General features: G+C 41.9%; 1 long non-coding RNA gene across 1 annotated transcript; it reads left to right on the top strand.

Moving 5' to 3' along the window:
• The first annotated feature begins 1,080 nt into the window (after positions 1–1,080).
• Positions 1,081–3,618, top strand: LOC121715336. Its single transcript, XR_006033587.1, has 3 exons — positions 1,081–1,125; positions 2,189–2,274; positions 2,986–3,618. It is a non-coding gene; the product is annotated as an uncharacterized LOC121715336 (long non-coding RNA).
• The last annotated feature ends 10,262 nt before the right edge of the window (positions 3,619–13,880 follow it).

Below are 13,880 nucleotides of genomic sequence, written 5' to 3'. Positions count from 1 at the left end.
CCGGCCAGTCTCTCATGTTAACTATGTCTGAATTTCCACCACGTCTGTTTTTGAATTAACTTACCTGTTGAAATGTATTAGGCCTAGGCTATGGCCAACGGTGGGTCGGTGGGTTCCCCAAGCAATTTACCTCACGTAGCATTTTCATCATTCGCCTTTGATTTCGACTGACACTTCACTTCGTTCAAACTATGGTAGAGTGGACGCAGCATGGCTAGAGACACGTATGACTCATTGCATATTAATGAGACTTCCCGTAGCACCCCGCAAGACGAAAATCATTCATTCAAGCCATTTACTCTGTTTTCTTGATCGCTCTGCCCTGGTCAAATGACATGGAAGTTTGTTTACTAGTAGTGCCAATGGAGAATGCTTCAGCTTTTGCCACCCGGAAAAATGTATATTGTTATTGTGACGTCATGGTAAATTCTCGTATTCTAAAGTTCTAAAGAGACAAAAGAACCCAAATGACCTTACTAACCTTCCAACTCCCATTTGAAATACAACTATATTTTACTCTTTCCGCTTTCCTTGAATGAGTCTGGTTTACTTTCCAGTGGAGCACTAACATTACAAGATAATGTAATGGTGGGTATTTCCCCTTTCTTGAATCAAGTGTCATCTTGAAAGTGAAACAAAACAATGTTGGTTTTTTTAAAAAAAAGAATAGAATCTTATATTTCACTGATATGACACAGACAGATGTTGCTTATTGACTTTTGTCCATTAAAAGAGACTAGACTTCACTGTAGTCCACAAAGGAGATAGGGAGCATTTACATGAAGAAGACACTTTGAAGAAGAGAGTCCACAGACAGGATTCACAAACATTTCTGGTAGGACTACTTCCTAGATATACTTTGAAAAGCTTCTTAGTCATGTCAGTCTTTATGTAAGTGCATCGTGCCCTGGCCAAGTGACGACAAATCCAAATGGCAAAACTTTTGAATAGAAATGAGGGGTCTTAACTTCCTCAAAACCACTGACCTCAAATTCATATATATATATATTTTAAGCTAAGTGATTTGTGTAGCACTCGGCTCAGAAATGTTGTATAATTGGCTAGTTAAGGTTGTAGAATGTCTGGACCAGAAAAATAGAAGATTACCAAATTTGGCTACTGGGGGTAGGTTAATGACTCTTGAAACTTGGGTGTTGTACTAATAGGCAACTTTTCTATATTTCAATAGATATACACATGTTAATTGTATTAATAGGCAATGAAATTAGTACACATCGTAAATTCATAAACTAGGCTAAATAAATAAATAACAAAATGTACAATTCAATAGATGGCCATAAATATAAAATATTCTAGTATGATTGAAAGACCTAGGCTACCTGTGCACCCTCTTATCTATTTTCTGAATATCTAAATTACAATGCGCATGTGTTTCAGACATATCAAAATAGTAAATTTAGTAACAACATGGTTAGGAACATTCTCAGTTGTTCTAAGTCCATCTCCTTAAACTCAGAATTTGCTCTGTCCTGTTGAAGTAGGGGGATAGAGTTGGAAAAGTGGTATGGGAAAAGTCAAGTAAAAGCCAAGGGGGGATGGGCTTGAGGATTTTTTTAAAGACAAGATGAGTTGTCTTCTGTCATTTATCCTACCTCCATAGATGGGGAAGGCACAGTGTGGGTGAAGAATGATTTGGTCTGATCAGGGGGTGGCTCACCATTAACTTCATCAACTGTAAAAAAAAAAAAAAAAAAAGATTTTCTGTAAATCGTCTTAGTATGTGTCAATACTCTGACTTGTGTCAGACTCCTTCAGTGTAGAAGGTCTATTAGCAGTAACTTATTCATCTAACTAGATGATTGTCTTCTTCTCTTCTGATCTTGTATCTTTGTGTATTAGCTGCAGCGTTGGTAAACATTCTTCAGTCTTATCAACATCTGACAAGTTTACTATACTGTTGTCAAATATACCAGGTGGCTGTATCCTGATTGGCTGAGCCGCATCCAGAACTTTATCTATTGTTGTCTGGGCTAAATTAAAGTAGTTTGCAGTGGCTAGAATCAGTCAAAGGAAAGAGAAATAGCAACATATTACATGAAATCATCTTACCATTATTTCACATTGAAACCTGTTTTGATACTGTTATGAAATGTTATGCATCTCATATACAGCACAGAAAAAATATATCATATTTACTTTTGTTTATTTATATTTGATTTTTCTCTAGAGCATCCAAGAGGGTTTGGCCAAACAGACTAAATGCCATCACTCAAAGATCAGATTGAAGAAATAAAGGAGATTGAGGACATTATGGTGAGACTGCAGCTTAAAACCAAAGCAATAGCTACTTCTTGAGATAGGCTTTATTTTTGTCATCATCTTCGAATTCAACTTTGATACTATATTATACTATACTATAACTTACTGATCATATTACATAAATGCATGTCATTCCCACTAGCTATCCAGCCTAAATAAATTATGTACTTTTTCGGTTTTGGGCCCTGTGAAATGAACATTTTCACATAGAGCACCGAAATGTAGTCTGCTAACAAACCTTGGTAACGCTTTAGAATAACATGTGCTTTGTGTATTAGGTTGCTGCTTATTAGGTTGCTGCTTATTAACACTTCACAAGTCAGCTTGTAAGTGTTAATAAGCAGCCTTTTAAGTTACAAGCATTTTTGTTAACAGTTAACAAGCAGCTTGTTAATGGTGTAAAAGACAAAGAGGTGGATAACTAATACGCGTATAAGACCTTTCTTACCTATTTGTAGTACATTTTGCAGCCCCCCCAATCTAAAGCGAGGACCATAGCCTATACAGTTCCACAAGCCCAACCTTCTATCTCTCTGTATGAGGCTGCTTATTAACACTTAAAAGCTGCATGTTAACAGTTACTTAATGTTATTAAAGAATAACAACAGTTAGTGATGCATTGTTAACTGCTTATTATGCACTGTTCATACCTAATAAGCACATGTTATTCTAAAGCGTTATCGTTTGTCAATACCTTTAATTTAGGTTGTTGGCTCACTGGCTTCAGAAAGAAACCCTATAATGCTAATGCTTTTACCTGGAAACCTGTAAGAAGATACAACAGAGGGGGAGAATCTCAAGGACCTTGAGGACAAGGCCAGGAGTCTGGAAAAATCAGCAGAGGAATTTTATAAAACTGTGAGTGAGGGGAAGTGGCTCAAACTTCACTGAAGTAACTTCCACATTTGAGGGAGTGTGGGGAAATTTCCAGATTAGACAACACTTTTTAACTGTTAAATGTCTGCTGGGGTGGTTGTTGTCCAATTGGCTACACTTGAAGAAGTGTAGACAATGTAGACATTGCACGGATGATCTCAGTTATTTTGGTTTTCTCTTAGCGGTGACCTCCAAGGTCAACCTCCCTTGGGAGTCTGGAGGATTCTCTTGTCCATGACCTCTGAGGTCAACTGCCTTAGAGAGTCTGTAGTACCAGCTTTTCTTTTAATTACTGTAACTTTCTTTATGATGACAGCTCTTTTCTCTTTATTCTACGTAATCTATCAAGAATGCCCTGTTTAGTCCTATAAATAATGGTAAGACTTTGTCTACGACAGACTTGTTGCTCTCATGCTTGCCAAGGATGTTTGTGTGTTTGTAACCTGTCTCCGGCGTCGTGAATAAAGCTTTGTACTCTGCCATATGGTCGGCTTGCCTGTGAGTTACTTTTTGCCTCTCTATGGATTAAATGAGGATAGAAGCAGGCTTCACTGAATGAGTCTACTTTCATACTTTAAGAGTGCTGGCCTAGAATACGTAAAGTAAAGTAGGAGAGAGGCCACACTATTGCACACTACACATACACGTGCAATAAATATATTTTTACTAAAAATGTTGCAACTGGAAAGTTAAAGACTTCTTTGAACACAAAAGGTTTATTTGTTCACAAATGTGCACTTCACTTTAGGCCTACATTCAGATACAGAAAACACTTCTGATGGACCTCCACTGGTGTGACACCAGTGACATTGTGTTGTGGGATAAAACTACTCATACAAGAGTGGCCTGTTATCCCTTTTATCTGCTACGGGAGTTCACGGCCATTATCATTATGGCTGTTTACATTCCACCAACTGATCTGAGGCAAATCTAAAAACTGTCCTCCCTAAATTCTGCCAGGGTCATTCCACGTCAATTCAACCAGGGCCCACGCACTTAGGTCTCAAAAAATTCTGAAAAAATTACCAGGTGTACCTGTGTTACCCAGGAGACACACTGTAAAATTACTCTTATGTAAGATCAATACTTTCCAAGATACAGACAGTTTTACAGGGGGAGGGGGGTGTCGATTTTGTTCGGCCTCTTTTTTTTGTCAAAGTTCACAAGCCCACAGCGCAAGAACTAAACCATGTAGGAGGCTCAAATTTTGCATTCCGGTACATAAATAGGAATAGTATGTAGCAAAATCGTCTCATTTGGTCTGGATGATCCTGCATGGTCATAGCTGTCCCTCAAAGCTGATCAATATTTTATTGGAGTTTTTGGCTGGACTCTGTTTAGGCCTTCAGAAGACATATTTGTACTCAACATAGGCTCTTGATTTATTTTCCTTACTGAGATAAGTAGAAACACTCTCACAAAAAACAATGAACAGAAAATAAATTCCTTCAGCGTCTGAACAGCAGACCTTACAAGTCTGAAAAATAATTTTGGTTCTCATTTTCAGAGCACCCAAACACCTTGTACATCTTGTAACAACTGATCAACTTTGAGGGACAGCTATGACCATGCAGGATCATCCAGACCAAACGTGACGATTTTGCTACATACTATTCCTATTTATGTACCAGAATGCAAAATTTGAGCCTCCTACATGGTTTAGTTCTTGCGCTGAGGGCTTGTGAACTTTGACAAAAAAAAGAGGCCGAACAAAATCGACACCCCCCTCCCCCTGTAAAACTGTCTGTATCATAGATATATGATAACATAGGTACACCTGGTAATTTTTCCAGAATTTTTTGAGACCTAAGTGCGTGGGGCCTGGTTGAATTGATGTGGAATGACCCGTCAGCATGTTACATGTCTTGACGAGAGGTCAAAACACATTGGATCATGTACAGTATACAGCAACATCAGGGATGGATACAAAGCCTCCCCCTCCCTCACCTTGGCCAGTCTAACCACCTATCCCTGTTTCTCACCCCAACATACAGACCTCTCATTGTGAAAACCAAGCCCAGTGTGAGAGACATTAAAAGTTGGCCTGAGGATGCTGCCGCCCAACTTCAGGACTGCTTTGAGTGTACCCAGTAAGGTCTTTTTGCAAATCAGGATATTACAGACATCCACAGTCATGATCTACATACAGTACAGTATCAACAACGTCGTTGTCGGCAATGAAGAGTACAAGAGTACAGCACGGCCAGATCCAACCTGAAGAGAGCCATCAAAGAGGCAAAAGCAGCCTACGGGAAAAACCTGGAGGGCCACTTCTATGAGAGGGACCCTCGGCGTGTTTGGCAGGGTATTCAGCAACTCATCAACTACAAGGGTAACAAGGGCCCAACAACCAGCAACAGCAGCAACATGCTAGCCGAGGAGCTCAACAACTTTTTTGCCCGCTTTGAGTTGACTGAAGTGGAGCCTGCGCCTGCACCTGCACTTGCATCGAACACCAACGACCGGGTACCCACTTTGAGCACAGAGGCTGAGTATACTGTGAGCACAGAGGATGAGTATAATGTGAGCACAGAGGATGAGTATGCTGTGGTGAGCACAGAGGATGAGTATGCTGTGAGCACAGAGGATGAGTATTATGAGAGCACAGAGGATAAGTATGCTGTGGTGAGCACAGAGGATGAGTATTATGAGAGCACAGAGGATAAGTATGCTGTGAGGACAGAGGATGAGTATACTGTGGTGAGCACAGAGGATGAGTATGCTGTGAGGACAGAGGATGAGTGTTATGAGCACAGAGGATGAGTATGCTGTGGTGAGCACAGAGGATGAGTATACTGTGAGGACAGAGGATGAGTATACTGTGGTGAGCACAGAGGATGAGTATACTGCGGTGAGCACAGAAGATAAGTATACTGTGAGGACAGAGGATGAGTATACTGTGGTGAGCACAGAGGATGAGTATACTGCGGTGAGCACAGAGGATGAGTATACTGTGAGGACAGAGGATGAGTATTATGAGCACAGAGGTACATACATCTCCCAGGACCTGACATGGACTGCGAACTTCACCTCTCATGTCAAGAAGGCTCAGCAGCGGCTATATTTTCTGAGGACACTGCGGAGAGCAGATCTCGCACAGCACCTGCTGCCGTCCTTCTACCGATGCTCTGTGGAGACTAGCATCCTCTCTCAGGGCATCCTGGTGTGGTTTGCTACAGTAGCTGCACTGTGGCCGACAGGAAGGCACTACAGAGAGTCATTAAAACTGCACAGGGCATCATAAACACACAACTACCCACCCTAGAAGACATTTACAGGGCTCGATGTCTGCGTCGGACCAAAAGCATCACACAGGACTCCTCCCACCCAGCCAATCACCTTCTCGCCTTGCTGCCCTCTAGGAAGCCATTCAGGTCCATGAAGGCCCGCACCTCAAAGTCAAAGTCAAAGTCAAAGTCAGCTTTATTGTCAATTTCTTCACATGTTCCAGACATACAAAGAGATCGAAATTACGTTTCTCACTATCCCACGGTGAAGACAAGACATATTTTACCAATTTAAGTCCACAGACAAACATAACATTCAAGTAAACAAAAAAGTAAGTAAATAAGAGGGCACATATAATAATGGAAAAAAAAATAAGAGCAGCAAAATTTGGTTGAAATTGTGCATAGACAGTCAATAAAATACTAGTGCAAAGTCAGGCCAATAAAAGGCTTGTGTAGTTCTGTTTGACCTAAGTAAGAAAGAAAGTGACATAGTGGTGCAAGTTATGTAAGAGCAGCAGATGTGTTGTGTTTTCAGGACAACAACAACAAGTTGTAAAGTGTACAAGTGTGCAAGTGTGCAAGTGGAGTAGTGCACGCGGCCATTGTGGGTCCAATGTCCAGGATGTTATGTAGCTGAGGGTGGAGGGGGGAGAGGAGGGAGAGAGTTCAGCATCCTTACAGCTTGGTGTATGAAGCTGTTGGTGAGTCTGGTAGTGCGGGAGCGCAGGCTTCTGTACCTCTTCCCAGAGGGCAGTAGATCGAACAGATTGTGAGCGGGGTGACTTGCATCACTCACAATTTTGGTCGCCTTGCGGGTGAGGTGGGTGGTGTAAATGTCCTTCAGGGAGGGGAGTGAAGCACCAATAATCCTTCCAGCTGTGTTCACTATGCGCTGCAGGGCTTTCCTGTTGTATTCAGTGCAGCTTCCGCCCCACACACCTCCAGACTTATGAAGTGTTTACCAGAGGTGTCAAGTAACAAAGTAGAAATACTTCACTACCTACCTTACTTAAGTAGAAATGTTGGGTATACTTTACTGGAGTAGGCCCTAATTATTTTAATATAATTTTAATATAATATAATTATTATTTTTTTTACATTTTAAAGATAGCCTTGTTACTCCTACTTCATTTCGGCTTGTTTTCATTCCGGCTTCACATCGTTAAAAAAAAAAACCTATCCAGATAAATTGTACCATCCGGGTGGAGTGAATTTGATTGTGGTTGGATGAAAAGTATAAACATATACCATTCTGACACCTTATTGGTTTGTATGTGATCCATTGCACCTGCACATGACACAAATAATGTCACACTCCAGCAAGGACATAGAACAAGTATGTAGTCAAGTACGAAGGTGTCCGTGGCAGAGAGTCGAGAGAATTCGAGCGAAATGTCCCAACCAAGCACCAGCGAGGAGGTTGGTATCCAGGGGGGTAATCCAGGTACGTGGTTTAGTGACAAACCTGGGTACAGTAAGTTAACTCAAACCTGGTAAACCTCCTACAACAAGAGCCCTATCCCATTGTTTTGTTAGGAGAATGAAGCCATACAGCTCTTCTATTAGGAGGTTTACCACTTACTCTGAGTTAACTTACCCAAGTTTGTCACTAAACCACGTACTTGGAATACCCCCCTGGAAGACCAGCCAACTCTTGTACATCCCTGGCCATACCTGTGCTAAAATGTGTTCATTTTGCAATAGGCATAGTATGCAGCTGAAACAGGTAGCCTAGTGCATCCCAAAATTTCAATATAACATTATAGTCATTATGTGAAATTAACAGAACAGAAATAATTGTGAACAACAATTGTGAGTTAAATAAGCCTTTTGTTACTGTAGGCCCGTCTTTTGCCCAAACCTTATGCATTTCTAAAGAATGCCTTTTGCAGTCAATTTACATGTGTGGATGCCTGTGTTTGATCTGTATTGTCTTGCCATGGCCAAATATCCCCAACACCCGCTCATGCATAAAGTGACCATTTGCTCCTTGTTCTGGCCCCTCTACTGAGAGATAACTCAGTCCTGGGCCTACTTGATGTCTTGTGGTGAGATAGGCCAACCTCATTATCATACAGTATTGCCAGAGAGGGTTCAAGCGGAGCGAGAGGCGCAAACGTTCGACAATTTCCGCGTTCGATTATTGCAAGGGGGAGGGGGGGAAATCCCCCTTTATGCAGACCAGAGTAAGCCCTTGCTGCACTAATGTCAATGGAGACTTGTGGAATTTTACCAATAAATTGGTCATTTTGTCTTTCTGGATTTGTTGAGGGTTTTTTGGAAAATTGTGTCATAATCTGTAAGTGTTTGGGATCATTTCAAGCCTAATAGTGTGATTTTTTAGTGTTCGGATTTGTAATAAAATAACTTAATATTAGACCATGCTGCTGCCAGTTACTGTCCGGTTGTTAGCATGATAGCTAGCCTCTTAGCTAAGGTAACATTTTAAACGGAGAAGTGTAATTTCTTTGAAATGACAACTAGCTGAATAACACTACTGACATTAGTTAAAGTGGATAGTCTATACTCAAGCGAATTTGCAACAGTATATTAAGTTTAAGCGAAGTCCTTCAACTACTAGTCACTTGTTAGCGCATAGCTGTATTGCCATAGCTACTACCATCCACTTGTATAGCATTTTAAGCTAGCGTTAGCTAGCTAGCTAGCTCGGTTCACATGACTAATTAAATTATTCATATAATTTCCTTAAGAATGATTCATTGGTATCATACATGATTATGGACAATAATACTGTGAACACAATTATGTTTATCTGTTGTTATTGCTTATTAAGAGAGAAAGTTTATTTAGTGACGTAGGGTGACACTCCCACTTATGCAGACCGGAACTGTCCCGTTTTGCTCCCATAGTAACGAATTACGTTGCTCTATCTTGCTAGTAATCAAGGATCTTTGGTATTGCTCTGTAAATATGTGTTGTGAATAATACATTCATGTTTGGTCTTGAATTAATACTTGTAATGTGGGCAACAGTCTGATTATGGTTTCAGTACAATTTAATGTATCTGTGCATAGTTGTAGATTAAGAATTAAACTGTAGCATAAAGTTCTGATATCCATGGGCCACACCCATCCACCTCAGACAACAAAGGCTCTGATGAGTCGGGGGTGGCCCAAGTGAATGATAAAGTGGAGGCTCTGGTCCTCCTGGGGTTTTCCTTCTCTTCTCTTCTCTTCTCTTCTCTTCTCTTCTCTTCCATTTCCACTCTCCTCTTGAGCTAGGCCCTTGTGGCTTGGTCTTCTGCCTCTCTCTCCCTCTTCCTCTCCCTCTCTCTCCCCCTCTTCCTCTCTCTCTGTCTCCCTTTGTCTTTCTCTCTCTCTCTCTCCCCCTTTCTCTATCTCTGGATTTGTATTGTTTTATTTGGTGGATCTGTTATCTTTAACTAGTCAAGTTTACCTCTGTGAATTGGTTAAGTTTCCTTTGTTACCATTTGCTACTTTGTTACAGTAGACCATGTGAGTTTACTTGTACATTCAACTGAAGTGATATTGGTTACATTTACCTTTAAGACATAATGCCTATTAAATTGTTCATTTGCCAACCAATCGAATAACTTCAGTTCTCGTAGTGTGCCATGCCATTCTCCTCCATAGCTGATAAACTAGTTACTTGGTAATTGATTGGTGATACAAATTATTAATCAAATGGAGTCAGATTAACGAGTATGTAATAATATCATTGCCATTTAACTCTTCACCCTATTTGTCCACACAAGCTCCTTCAAGTGATGATATAGCTCGACGTCTCTATGTTTCCGAGGCTATATAAATATAATTTCTGAGCGTCTTACACTTTTATGTGAGTAGAAGAAATGTCACACATTTTACTTGGATACATGAAAATGGTAGCGAAAATGTGTAGTCCTAGGCCTAGGCTATAACTTGAACAAATCTTTTGAAAAGCCACATTGAAGGTTGCTACGTTTTCCTGTCAGTAGATGGTGCTATAGGATGATCTCATATTGATGATGACCTATGACGATGACAGGTAGGCAAGACACATTAACTTTTCAAGTCAAGTCGGCTTTTATTGTCAATTTCTTTACATGCACTGGTCATACAAAGAATTGAAATTTCGTTTCTTACTTTCCCATGCAGACATAGACATGCTTTAAATACAGACATAGACATACTATGGACATAGCCATAGACAATAAACATTAAATTAAAGTGCAAGACTGAAATATAGAACATGTATGTATCAAAATAGAAATATAGGACATATATATAAAAAAAAAATAGAGGTAGTTGTGTTGTATATTTCTGTAGTCTTAACAGTTACATGAAGTTTAAACTTGTGCTTGTGTGACCTGTATATTTACATTGATATGCAGTATGCAGTAATTCAAGTATATCAGGCTTGATGTGAAGCAGCAACACGTTTGGCTGCGCAGTCACAGTGCAGTTCCACATGGCGGTGTTGGGGGGGGGGGGGGGTTTGGTAGACAGGATCCTAGTTTCCTAGGTTCCTGGTTGGCTGGTGGGTGGGGGGGGCTGTCAGTGATGGGAGAGTGGGTAGAGTGTTCAGCATCCTGATTGCTTGGTGGATGAAGCTACTTGCCAGTCTGGTGGTGCGGGAGCGGAGGCTCCTGTACCGCTTTCCAGAGGGCAGGAGGCTGAACAGTTCGTGTGCAGGGTGGGTTGTATCCTTGACAATCATTAGTGCTTTGCGGGTGAGGCGGGTGGTGTAAATGTCCTGCAGGGAGGGGAGTGGTGCTCCAATGATCCTCTTAGCTGTGTTAACAGTGCGCTGGAGGGTCTTCCTGTTCTGATCTGTGCAGCTTCCGCCCCACACTGTGATGCTGCTGGAGACGATGCTCTCGATGGTCCCTCTGTAGAATGTAGTCATGACAGGAGGCGTGGCACTTGCCTTCTTCAATTTGCGCAAGAAGTAGAGGCGCTGCTGGGCTTTCTTCGCCAGTGATGCTGTGTTGGTGGTCCAGGAGAGGTCGTCGCTGATGTGCACCCCCAGAAATTTTGTGCTGCTCACTCTCTCCACAGCATCTCCGTCGATGGACAGTGGTGGCAGTTGTTTGTGGCCTCTCTGAAAGTTGACAACAATCTCCTTGGTCTTGCTGACATTTAGCAGGAGGTTGTTGTCTTTGCACCATTTAGCCAGCAGGTCTACTTCTTCTCTGTAGTGAGCCTCATCGCCCTTAGTGATGAGGCCCACCAGTGTTGTGTCGTCCGCAAACTTCACCAGATGGTTGGAGCTGTGAGTGGTTGTACAGTCATGTGTTAGCAGTGTGAAGAGCAGGGGGCTGAGCACACACCCTTGAGGGGCCCCCGTGCTCAGGGTCAGAGTGCTTGAGGTGTTGTCCCCGACACGTACTGCTTGTGGTCTCTGCAACAGGAAATCCAGCAGCCAGTTGCAGAGGGAGGTACTGAATCCTAGCTTGTCCAGTTTGCTGATCAGTTGTTGTGGTATTATGGTATTGAATGCTGAACTGAAGTCTATGAACAGCATTCTCACATATGAGTCTTTATTGTCTAAGTGGGTGAGGGCTGGATGGAGGGCAGAGCAGATTGCATCCTCCGTGGATCGTTTGGCTCGGTATGCAAACTGGAAGGGGTCCAGGGTGGGGGGTAGGGTGGCTTTGATGTGTGACATGACTAGCCGTTCGAAGCACTTCATGATTATGGGCGTGAGTGCTACAGGACGGTAGTCATTGAAGCATGATGGTGATGATTTCTTTGGCACGGGTATGATGGTGGCAGTTTTGAAAAGTGATGGGATGACTGCTTGCTCCAGAGAGGTGTTGAAAATGTCTGTAAAAACATCCTTCAGCTCTTCTGCACAGTCCTTCAACACTCGTCCTGGTATGTTGTCTGGGCCTGCTGCTTTGCGTGGGTTAATGGTGGCTAGTGTCCTCTTCACGCTGGCAGAGGACAGGTACAGGGGTTGGTCGTGGGGGGGAGGTGGGGTTTTCTGTGGGTGAGTGTCATTTTGTGCTTCAAAACGGGCGAAAAAACTGTTCAGGTCATTTAGCAGAGAGGTGTTGTTCTCACAGCTCCGTGGCGCAGGCTTGTAGTCAGTGATGGCCTGTATGCCCTGCCATAGGCTCTGTGCATCTCTGCTGTCTTTGAAGTGTGTTGTTATTTTGTCTGTGTAATCCTTTTTTGCCTTCCTGATGCCCTGGGACAGGTTAGCCCTCGCTGTTCTTAGGCCAGCTACATCTCCAGCTCTGAAGGCTTTGTCTCTGGCCCTCAGCAGTCTGTGGACGTCTCCTGTCAGCCATGGCTTCTGGTTGGCCCGAGTGGTGATGTGTTTTATTTCTGTAACATCATCGATGCATTTGGTGATGTAGGAGGTCACAGTGTCTGTGTATTCCTCAATGTCAATGTGGTTGTTGTGGGTGGCAGCTGTTTTGAAGATATCCCAGTCTGTTGTTTCAAAGCAGTCCTGAAGTTGTGAGACGGCCCCTGTGACACTAAGGCTACGTTTATACGGTGACGATGAAAAGAGAAGACGCAGTTCATTTTTTTATTCGCGTTTAGACGAGCATTCTCAGGGGGAAATCTTTGTTTATATGAAGACGCAAGAGTATGTGATATTCGATTGGATATGCATTCCAGACCGCTGGGTGGTGGTGTGATAGAACCCCGGTACGTCACGCGCAGACATTCTAATTTGACAGTTTAGCCAGAGAGGTAATCAAGGATCTTTGGTTTAGCCGTTTAGACGGAGACGCAACCCGGGTCGTCTTCAAAACTCTACACTCTGAAAGGAGTCTTCAGATTTTTGCGTCTTCAAGCCCCGATGGCGGGGTCGCCGTGTAAACGAAAGGCACTTATGATAAAATATTTTGTCGTCTTCCTTCGCAATTGTTCTCGTATAAACGGCCCCTTAATTGGACTTTATCTCTGACCACTTTCAAACCTTTTGAAATTTGATGTCAAGATCCAATGGTGTTGTTTTCTTAACCCTGGCGCCTAAAGTTTGCCATGCAGGTTGAAATAAGTTATGAGAGGAAAATATTTTTATTTGGTGTGAAACACACACATACCTGTTTTTAGGCTTTTTGTTTGTTTTTATAATTTGTATTAATATTTATTTTATCATTATTTTATTTATAAGCTAAGGTTGCTAGCACAGGTGTCTAACAAGAGATAAAAAGACTTGCACTCTCTGTTTGCAGTTTTGTGTAGTATTTGAAAAAAAAAAACATTGCATTTTCAGAAATAGCCATTCTTTTTTTAATTATTCTTTAACACTGACGTAGCCCTCTCCAATCAGATGACGTTGGCAGAAGTGGCCCCCAGCTCATTTGAGTTTGAGACCCCTGATCTGTGACTTAATGCAACTGGCTGGTTTGATAATGGAATTCTTCAGGCTATCTGTTTTCTTGTCATTAAATCCACAATCATTATGTCCTATTTACAAGGACAAGAACATTTTGCTATTGTATGAGCGAATTGTATAATATGTATTTTTCTATTGTATGAGCAAAATTATTTCTCAACTCATTTGGCA

The sequence above is a fragment of the Alosa sapidissima genome, chromosome 8, assembly GCF_018492685.1.
Source record: "Alosa sapidissima isolate fAloSap1 chromosome 8, fAloSap1.pri, whole genome shotgun sequence".
NCBI classification, from domain to species: Eukaryota; Metazoa; Chordata; class Actinopteri; order Clupeiformes; family Clupeidae; genus Alosa; species Alosa sapidissima.
This window is presented reverse-complemented; position numbering and strand designations above follow the sequence as displayed.